Genomic DNA, 11,519 nt, shown 5'->3' with positions numbered 1-11,519 from the left:
GCGTGTCGGGGCGGGGCAGTAGGCGGGGCTACGTAGGTTTCGATTTTCTCCCTCAGAGGTCAGACTGCCCCTGCTGCAGTCGACCTGTGTCATTCCCGGGCGCGGGACAGTTGACAATGAAGAACCCGGAAATGCACCATTTTAGTCCCTTGGTTCTTTTGTTCCCTCCCTCCCTCCGTCCAGACAATGGGATGTTTCTTCCTTCTAGTGAGGGCCTTGGTAATAAACAGGACAAGATGGGTGAAAACCACCAAGCGAAGTCACCACGCTTTCACCAGAATGACTACCATGAAAACGACACGGTGGTACACATTGACGAGGTCAGGGAGCAACTGGAACTCTTCAATGCGGAAAGTGTGATTGACATGAACGTTTGGGAAAACCATGTGATTGCATCTAGTAAAGTAAGGCATGGTCTATGCCCCAGCAATTCTGCTTCTAGGCGTGGATCTAGCAAAAAAACATCCACAGGCACACACCCAAAACACGTCTTGCAAAAATGTTCGTGGTGGTGTACGCATGTTCTCACTCATAAGTGGGAGTTGAACAATGAGAATACATGGACACAGGGAGGGGAACATCACACACCGGGGCCTGTTTGGGGTGGGGGAAAAGGACAGGAGGAGCATTAAGACAAATACCTAATGCATGCAGTGCTTAGATGATGGGTTGACGAGTGCAGCAAACCACCATGGCACGTGTATACCTGTGTAACAAACCTGCACATTCTGCATGTATCTCCAATAACTTAAAGTAAAATGAAAAAAAAAAAAAAGAATGTTCATGCCAGTCTAATTTGTAACAGCCGAAATGGACACCCATCCCAGTATCCACAGTTGGATACATGGATGGTGGTATATTCATGCAATCACATACTACAAAGTAAGAAGAATGAACAAACCAGTACTGTGCCCCGTAGCATGGCTGGCTTTCACAAGCTGAAAGTTGTGGGGGTGTGACGAAGGAGCCACATACGCAAGACCGTATGTGGAATGGGTTCAGTCCTACAAAGTTTGGAAACGACCACACTGCTTGCTTCTAACTTCTGCTGGCAGTGACAAGAGGGGTTACCTATGGGAGAGTGGATTAGTCCATGTTTATGCTGCTGATAGAGACATACCCAAGACTGGGTGATTTATAAAGAAAAAGAGGTTTAATGGACTCACAACGCCACGTGGCTTTGGAGGCCTCCCAATCATGGCGGAAGCAAAGGAGGGGGAAAGGCATGTCTTAAACGGCGGCGGTCAAGAGAGAAGAAAGAGCCGAGTGAAAGGGGTTTCCCCTCAGGAAACCATCAGGTCTTGTGAGACTTACTCACTATGATGAGAACAGTATGGGGGATGCAGCCCTCACGATTCAAGTATCTCCTGCTGGGTCCCTCCCGCAATACGTGGAAATTACGGGAACTGCAATTAAAGATGAGATGTGGGTGGGGACGTAGCCAAACCACATCAGAGGGAGAGTGACCAGGATGGGGTGTGCGTGTGCTTGGTCTTTCCGTTTCTGTCCCTGGGTGGTTGATACCTCGGTGTTGGCCATATATTCACAAGAAAGTGGGGTGTGATGGGTTGCTGGACTTTTCTTTGGTGACACCCCTAACTGGAGTGCTCTAACCATTCTGACTTCCCTGTTGTCTTACAGGGCTTCTGTGCACCCTGCATTCATCAACCATCGAGGAGACGTAAGTCACAGATTTTTCTTTCAGAAGGCTTGTTCTTGTAGGTGGGCACGTGGAGAATTGCTAGTTTCAGATTACTTTCGAGCGGTGGCTCACGCCTGTAACCCCAGCACTTTTGGGAGGCCGAGGTGGGTGGATCGTGAGGTCAGGAGTTCAAGACCAGCCTGGCCAGCGTGGTGAAACCCCGTCTCTACTAAAAATACTAAAATTAGCCAGACGTGGTGGTGGGTGCCTGCAGTCCCAGCTACTCAGGAGGCTGAGGCAGGAGAATCGCTTGAACCCGGGAGGCGGAGGTTGCTGTGAGTTGAGATCGCGCCACTGCACTCCAGCCTGGGCAGAAGAGTGAGACTCCGTCTCAAAACTAAATAGATAAATAAATAAATAAATAACAGTTTTGATATGAAGGCTTATAAAAAATAAGCTCGGCAGGGTGCGGTGTCTCACGCCTGTCATCCCAGCACTTTGGGAGGCCGAGGCAGGTGGATCACAAGATCAGGAGTTCGAGATCAGCCTGGGCAATATGGTGAAACCCCATGTCTACTAAACATAAAAAAATTAGCCAGGCCTGGTGGCGGGCGCCTGTGGTCCCAGCTACTCGGGAGGCTGAGACAGGAGAATGGCGTGAACCCGGGAGGTGGAGCTTGCAATGAGATCGCACCACTGCACTCCAGCCTGGGCGACAGAGCGAGACTCTGTCTCAAAAATAAATAAATAAAAATGAAAATAAATACAAATAAATAAGTTTTGAGATGAGGGGGTGTGTGTATATATATATATGTATATGTGTGTGTGTGTGTGTATTTGATATATCTCTATCTATATCTATATCTATATCTATATCTATATCTATATCTATATCTATCTATCTATCTATCGATCGATCAGTGAACAAGAACAAGAAAACCAAAACGAAATGGAAGCTTGCTGCCTCATTAAATGGTATCATTTTCCAAGTATTCCCCTCTGCCTGACTCCTCGCTATGGCTTATTTCTCTACAGTCCCCTTTTTATTTTTTGATTGATGCTACAAGTCTCAGGTTTTCTGAGAGGTTCCCTGGTGTCCCCTGGAGTTGCTGGAGCTCACCTGGCAGACACCCCTCCCCCGCCGGCCCCTTCCTCACGGACAGATCCACAAAGCCTTCCCAACGAGGTTCTCAAATGCCAGGTACGAAGGTGCTTTCTTACAAAGACCCCGTGGGATAGGGATGGGAAAGTGCGGAGGGACTGCAACTGCCCTGTGGGTCTAAAGTTGAGGTCCAGAGCTTGGGCGTTCAGGCTGTTTTGCTTAGTTTGACAAAGACACGTTGTCCAGAGTGGAGGAGGGAGTTCAAAGGAGCCAGGAATCGCTGGAGCACCGTTCCCACCTCCTGAACCTCTGTTCTGGGTTTTTCAGACACACAGTGACTCCAATGTGTGCACAAGGAACATGGGCTGTATTCGTGGACTGTAGTCTAACCGTGGCCGGGCGCACAGTGGCTCACGTCTGTCATCCCAGCACTTTGGGAGGCTGAGGCAGGTGCATCACCAGGTCAGGAGTTCGAGACCACCCTGGCTAACACGGTGAAACCTTATGTCTACTAAAAATACAAAAATGTTAGCCGGGCGTGGTGGTAGGTGGATCACAAGGTCAGGAGTTTGAGACCAGCCTGGGCAATATAGTGAAACCCCGTGTCTACTAAACATAAAAAAATTAGCCAGGCGTGGTGGTGGGCACCTGTAGTCCCAGCTACTCGGGAGGCTGAGGCAGGAGAATCGTTTGAACGAGGGACGCAGTGCTTGTAGTGAGTCGAGATCACTCCACTGCACTCCAGCCTGGGAGACAGAGCCAGACTCCATTTCCAAAAAAAAAAAAAAAAAAAAAAGCCATGACCAATGGCTCACGGGTTGGACACTGTTCCAATGCTAAGTTCCCAGCCCCTTTACACACCTCCATCCATGAGGTGGCTGCAATGAATGTACCAGGGCATTGAGAATATACCGAAGGACCCAGGTCTCAAAAGAGAAAAATAAGAAGCCTGATCTCTAGCAAACTAAAAAGCAACGGCAACACACACACACGTGCATGTATCCCTGTTGGAAGGAAGCAGCATCGGTCGCCCTTGGAAAGAACAGAGAATCTTTACGCTGTGAAGCTATCTGGGCGCTTACCTCAAATAGACAATGACCAAGCAATCAAAGAAAGTCTTAACTTTCGGCTGACAGTGCCGATGGTTACGGTGAGTGATTCAGCTTTTGTGTGTACAGCCCAACGGCCCAGGCGGTGTGACCCCACTGAAGAGAGTAAAACTCTCTCACCAGCAACAGCAAGCAGCTAGCTTGGTGTGCTGCAAAGACTTTAAGACTTGGGAGAAAGTTCAAGCCACATTCTGCGGCTTGCAAAAGCAATCCAAGGCAGTGAAACTGAAAACAAACAAACAAACAAAAAAAATCCATCACCTATTGCCTTCTGGGATCTCCAGCCCTGTAGTGAGCATGTGCGTCTCCAAAAAAAAAAAAATCGTCTCGGTGTATCCGGAAAGGAAAAAAAAAAAAAAAAATAGAACGAGGAAACAACAGCAAAGTGCAAGTCAGAATCTCGCTCTTTTCAGACGCACCGTTCCCTCGGCCGATGTTGCCTTGAAAGGAAGAAATTCAGAATATATCCACGTCCGCCTCTCCTTTAAAGACAGTGCGTGGCGGTGGAACGTGTCCCTCTGCCTGTTTGACCTGCCTGGCAGGAGTCCAATCGGAAAAGATAAGACCATGTTTAATTGATTAGTCAGCGTCGGCCGCAGAGCTTTGAAGGTGAGAAGTGTGATATTATTATAATGATGAAGAGGGAGCTGTGATCTTTGCAGAATTTCTTCTCTCATCTTAGCCTCTTTCTCAATTTGATGGACGCTGCACCCGTCTACCGCTGGGGTGGACAAATTACTGATCCCGTCGGCGGTCCTCTGCCAAGGCTCTCAGTAGGAAGCACCTTACGTATTCAGGCGTGGGGAGAGGAACCTCGAGGCATGAAGGCAAACACGGGCTACGGAGAGACGGGAGCTGTCTCCAGCTATCCTTCTGGGAAGACAGGCTCAAGATGATACCCAGCACGCTGGATGTGGGCCTGTCATCATACTTTTGTCTGAGATGCGTCGGCTGATTTCTCTCACGGAAAGCATGCCACTTCCCCAGGGCAGTTCTTGTGGAGAATGTTTCCAGACACCTGTTGCCGCTTGAGCTATCTCCACGGCTTCTCTGAACCTCCAACAGGTGTTAAATGAGCCCCTGTTGTACTTGCTTTCTCCCCAGCTTCCACAACGGGTCGTAGCTCCTCTGAGGGGCACGACTAGGTGGTTCGACGCGTAGATTTAATGTTTTGAGAGCGGTTTTGGCTTCCCAGAAAGGGGAGGGCAGAAAATAAAGAATATCCCCCTATATCCCCTTCATTTTCCTCCCAACGGTTTCTGCTATTGTTGACATCTTGAGTTCAGGGAGGACGTTTGTTACAGTGGATAAACCCATATTGGTTTATTATTCACTCAAGGTGGTAGCTGACGCTGAAGTCCCTCCTGGCGTTGTACGTCGTTGACACTGACATCCCTCTTGGCCACTTATTTGCGTCCTGTCTCATCATCAATCATCCATCAACCCATCAGTCCTTGATCAATCAGCTTAACACGCTGCTCCGTGTCCAGGGCTCCTGCCAGCCCCACGGTCACCTTCCCAGTCCTGCCCTGTGGCTGACTTATAGGGGGAGTGTGCACGGAACTCCTGTGTCCCTGGATTTGGTCAACAGGAAGCCCCGGGAAGATGGCAGGAACAGACACGCCACCTTCAGTCTGGGAATTGGTTCCTCTACGTCACTCCCTACACGGATGGCAGGAGCTGGCCTCACCCTCCCCTTGAAGGCCGTAGTCCTGGCAGGTGGCTGTCTCCACCCCTAGACTGCTCTCCCTCCAGCTACTAGAAACCCACTCCTCATAGTCTAGCCACGGGTCTCGCCCACACTCTGTTCCCACGGGTAAGATACTCTAGCCAAACAGACCTCCTTCGTCAGGGGGACAGGGACTGTTTCTGCTCATCCCTGAACAGCGGTTTCAGTTCCCTGCCAACCCATGGAATTGTCCAGACAAGCCCGTCACCTTCCTCTGCACGAACCAGGAACCACCTCACCCCCTTGTTACTACAAAACCTGCTTTTTATGGCGTCTGATGGTTCATTGTACCAGAATGCAACGTCACGTGCTGTTTGCACCTGCCTTTCATGGCGTCTGTACGTGGCGTGATGGGCCCTCTTCCCCCTTCTGTGCGTGGACGTGAGCAATCAATGTGGTTGTATCTGTCGTGCCTTCCGTGCTAGATGCTCTATTCAGCCATCTCCAGCATCCTAGCATGAGAAAGTCTTTCTCACCAAAGCAATGGATACAAGGCTGTCCATCCATTGCTCCCCAAACCCACCTGATCCTTGTGGCAAAGTGAATTGTGAAAACGAGCAAGGCAGTGCTCCATTTCGGATGTGGCCTCTGTCTACTTAAATTATTTTTGACTTGGGGCCCACAAGATTATGGAAGAAGAACATGGCAAGCTTCCAGGAAACCTGAATGTATTAGTCAGGGTTCTCTGGAGGGACAGAACTGATAGGATATAGATAGATAGATAGATAGATAGATAGATAGATAGATAGATAGATAGACAGATAGACAGATAGATAGATAGACAGATATAAATACCAGTAGGTAGATAGATGATAGATAGATAGATAGATAGATAGATAGATAGATAGATGGATAGATAGAGATAGATGGATAGATAGGTAGATGGATGGATAGATAGATAGATGGATAGATAGATAGATAGATAGATAGATAGATAGATAGATAGATAGATAGATAGATAGATAGATAGATAGATGGATAGATAGATACATGATGGTAATAGGTACACACTTAGGTAGTTAGAAGATAGACAGATGATAGATAGATAGACAGATAGTAATAGATAGATAGTAATAGATACATACTTATGTAGATAGAAGATACAGAGATAGATAGATACATAGACAATAGATGATAGATACATAGATGGATGGATGGATGGATGGATGGATGGATGGATAGATGGATGATGGTAATAAATATATACTTAAGTAGATAGAAGATAGATGGATAGATGGACAGATAGTAATAGATAGATAGATAGGTGATGGTAATGGATAAATACACACTTAGGTAGTTAGAAGATAGATAGATAGATAGATAGATAGATAGATAGATAGATAGTAATAAATACATACTTATGTAGATAGAAGATACATTGATAATAGATGATAGATACATAGATAGATGGATGGATGGATAGATAGATAGATAGATAGATAGATAGATAGATAGATAGATCATAGATAGATAGGTGATGGTAATAGATACACACTTAGGTAGTTAGAAGATAAATAGATAGATAGATAATAGATTACAGATACATAGATGGATGGATGGATACATAGATAGACAGATGATAGATAGATAGATAGATAGCTAGATAGTAATAAATACATACTTATGTAGATAGAAGACAGATAGATAATAGATGATAGATACATAGATGGATGGATAGATAGATAGATAAATGATGGTAATAGATACATACTTAGGTAGATAGAAGATAGAAAGAAAGAAAGAAAGAAAGAAAGAAAGAAAGAAAGAAAGAAAGAAAGTAATAGATAGATGATGGTAATAGATACTTAGGTAGTTAGAAGATAGATAGATAGATGATAGAGGATAGACAGACAGATAGTAATAGATAGATAGATAGGTGATGGTAATAGATAGATACATACCTAGGTAGTTAGAAGATAGATAGATAGATAACTAGATAGATAATAGATGATAGATACATAGATGGATGGATGGGTACATAGATAGATAGATGGATGATTGATAGATAGATAGATAGATAGACTAGATAGATACATAGATAGATAGATAGATAGATAGATAGATAGATAGATAGATACATAGATACATAGATAGATAGATGGATGATTGATAGATAGATAGATAGATAGATAGATAGATAGATAGATAGATACATACATACATACATACATACATAGATACATAGATAGAGGATAGACAGATAGACGATGTAAAATCCCTTGCAGCACTTTGGGAAAAGGTGCTGCATAAACTGGATCAAAGACTAACTCTGAGCTCCATACATAGGAAATCTCAGACCCCACTGTTCAGGAAGACCACGGCCAGGAGCCGGCCAGCTCTATTTTTATGCTAAAATGTACACAAAGGGACGGCCCCAGGCCCTCACTGCTTTCCAGGCTGCGGTCAGTCACGCTGTCTGGCCGAGGCGTCCGGCTTTCACAGGGGAAAGCCAAGAACAGGACGGGGAAACGGCAAGGTCCTTGGACAGGCACGGCCGTCACTCATCACCCATCCCTGAAACAATGAGGGATGAAGTAATGATATTGCTTAACTACTGTATTTTTGATTAATGTATAAATAATTGAACTGAGTGCTTCTGGAGTTTTCAGAGTGTCTGCCATTATTTACCGGTCCCGTCATGACGGCTGCTAGGGCTCTGCCATCTAAAACATCCTGGAGTCCGTCCCGAGGAGGCTGGGGGGTTGTTAATGGTCTTACGGGGAAGCAGGGTTGCAGCTATTAACAAGGCGATTAGCATAATCCATTGTCATATATCATCATCTGGAACTTCATCTGGGCTCCTCCATGGGACCGGGGAAATGGCTTTGAAGACTTTATGATACAATAACTATCTATTTGATAAGCAATTAAAAAGATATTTTGAGACACGAGGAGTGAGATAATGGCATATGCAGAGGAAGGAGGGAGGGATGAGGGCACCCCGGCTTTGGGGCGGGGGGGATGCGTTTGCTGATCACCCATGCAGCATGATTTACACTGAGCTGTGAATGGAAGAGGGACGTTCGGCTCCAGGAGCAGCGTGGGGTGGAGACCTGCAAGCTACGGCTTTGGCAGAGGACCCCCCGTAGGTCACCAGGAGGCGGGAGAAAGGGCCCGTCCTTATGCCGTGACAGCCTCTGCCACACTCACACATGCAAGTCAGAGGATCTCTTTCCGTATAGTCTGTGCCTTATGCTATTTCTGCAACGCTGGGGCCGACTGTCGGGATGTGGTTGTGGGTAATAGTGAGTGTGGATCACAGATTTTTTTTTTTTTTTTTTTTTTTTTGGAGGGGAGATGGAGTCTCGCTCTGTCGCCCAGGCTGGAGTGCAGCGGTGTGATCTCGGCTCACGGCAACCTCCGCCTCCCGGGTTCAAGCGATTCTCCTGCCTCAACCTCCTAAGTATCTGGGATGACAGGCACCCGCCACCACGCCTGGTTAATTTGGTGTTTTTAGTAGAGACGGGGTTTCACCATGTTGCCCAGGCTGGTCTCGATCTCCTGACCTCAAGTGATTGAGCATATCAGCCGGGCACAGAGGCTCACACCTGTCATCCCAGCACTTTGGGAGGCCGAGGCGGGCGGATCACTTGAGGTCAGGAGTTCGAGACCAGCCTGGCCAACATGGTGAAACCCCATCTCTACTAAAAATACCAACAGCCAGGTGTGGTGGCAGGTACCTGTCACCCCAGCTACTCGGGAGGCTGAGGCAGGAGAATCGCTTGAACCCGGGAGACGGAGGTTGCAGTGAGCCGAGATCGCACCCACTGCACTCCAGCCTGGGCGACAGAGCGAAACGGCGTCTCAAAACAAAACAACACGAACACACAAACGACAAAACACACGCCACGGTTTACAACGCCATTGGGGTCTGGCATTTGCCTGTGTATTGCTGAAGCGGACACTGTGGAAATCACCATGCCGTTGCCGCTGTGAAAACCGGGAGGGGTCTGGAGTGCTGAACACGGTGATGCCTTCTTCAGTCCGAGGCAGTCTGTGTCTCCTCTTCCGTCTCTCAGAAGGACACCTGTCATTGCATTTAAGACCCCCCCCCCACCCCCCATCCAGGAGGATCTCCTCTCACACTCCTTCACTTAATAGCAGCTGCAAAGACCCTGTTGCTGAATAAGGCCTTATTCCAGGTCTGGGCATTAGGACATGGGCAGATCTTTCTGGAGCCACAGTTTAATCCACTCCAGGTGTATCCAGTTCCCTCTGGAGGCCCCAGGGGAGGATCCTTCCTGTCTCTCCCAGCTCCCGGGAGTTCGAGGCTAGCCTGGCCAACATGGAGAAACCCTGTCCCCGCTGAAAATACAAAAATCAGCCAGGCTTGGTGGCAGGCGCCTGTAATCCCAGCTACTCAGGAGGCTGAGGCAGTCCAGCGGCCCTAACGTCACCGAGCTAGCGAGCCGTGGTGCCCGCTTTCAGCTCAAGTGTGCAAAGCCACACCAGGTCGGTGCATTTGTGAGTGAACCGAAGACACTGGCTTTGTTCACTCCTGAACACGGTACAAGCACCTGGTCGTACAAACACGGTGGTACTGATGGCTTCAAATGACCTATTGTGTATGAGAGTTATCTATTCTCTCATGACAGTTGTTTATCCGCTGAGACTGGTGTTTCCGGAATATCCACCCAGCAGCTGTAGCCGAGCGGCCCACAGTGACTGCTCACTGCCTGCCTTGAAATGTCAGCCCGGCCACAGCGCTACTTGTGTGACGCGAACCTGCCCTCTCCAACATTCCTGCGACTCAGTTTCACCAACTGTGGAGGAGAAGAGGATTTAACCTGCAGGGTGGTTATGAGAATCTAACACTTTTAAAAAGCACCCGGCCGGGCGCGGTGGCTCAGGCCTGTCATCCCAGGACTTTGGGAGGCCGAGGCAGGTGGATCACAAAGTCAAGAGTTCAAGACCAGCGTGGCTAACATGGTGAAACCCCCTCTCTACTAAAAATACAAAAATTAGCCAGTCCACGGTGGCAGGTGCCTGTAATCTCAGCTATTCGGGACGCTGAGGCAGGAGAATGGCCTGAACCCGGGAGGCGGAGCTTGCAGTGAGCCGAGATGGCACCGCTGCACTCCAGCCTGGGCGACAGAGTAAGACGCTGTCTCAAAAAACAAGACAAAAAAGCAAAAAAAAAAAAAAACAAAAGGGGGGGAATAAATTAATTGTATTTACTAACAGACCCCGACTGGGGACTATTGAGATATCTCAATATCTGAAGAAGGAAAAGGCATTTCTGATTTTGCTTTAAAGATAATGATGTTGATTGTTGTAAAATATAGTAATTAAGAAAATTAATCCTTTCTTACAAACCCTTGTAGCAAGTGTCCCCGTGATGGTTTTAGATCCAACATATAAAGAAGTTCAGGGAGGGGCTTCCCTTGTTTGGGGATGCCTTGTTTTTTTTCAAATTTTTTTTTTTTTTTCTTTTTTTTTTTTTTTTTTTTTTTTTTTTTTTGAGACAGAGTCTCGCTCTGTCGCCCAGGCTGGAGTGCATAAGCCCAATGTTGACTCACTGCAACCTCCGCCTCCCAGGTTAAGCGATTCTCCTGCCTCAGCCTCCCGAGTAGCTGGGATGACAGGTGCCCACCACCAAGCCCAGCTCATTTTTCTATTTTGAGTAGAGACCAGGTTTCACCATATAGGTCAGGCTGGTCTTGAACTCCTGGCCTCAGGTGATCCACCTGCCTCTGCCTCCCAAAGTGTTGGGATGACAGGCGTGAGCCACCGTGCCTGGCCTTTTTTTTTGGACAGAGTCTTGCTCAGTCACCCAGGCTGGAGTGCAGTGGCGCGATCTCGGCTCACTGCAACCTCCGCCTCCCGGGTTCAAGCGATTCTCCTGCCTCAGCCTCCCGAGTAGCTGGGACTACAGGCGCCGCCACCTCGCCCGGCTAGTTTTTTGTATTTTTTAGTAGAGACGGGGTTTCACCGTGT

This window comes from Rhinopithecus bieti, unplaced genomic scaffold (assembly GCF_001698545.2).
Source record: "Rhinopithecus bieti isolate Rb0 unplaced genomic scaffold, ASM169854v2 scaffold_21613, whole genome shotgun sequence".
NCBI classification, from domain to species: Eukaryota; Metazoa; Chordata; class Mammalia; order Primates; family Cercopithecidae; genus Rhinopithecus; species Rhinopithecus bieti.
Note: the sequence above shows the minus strand (reverse complement) of the source record.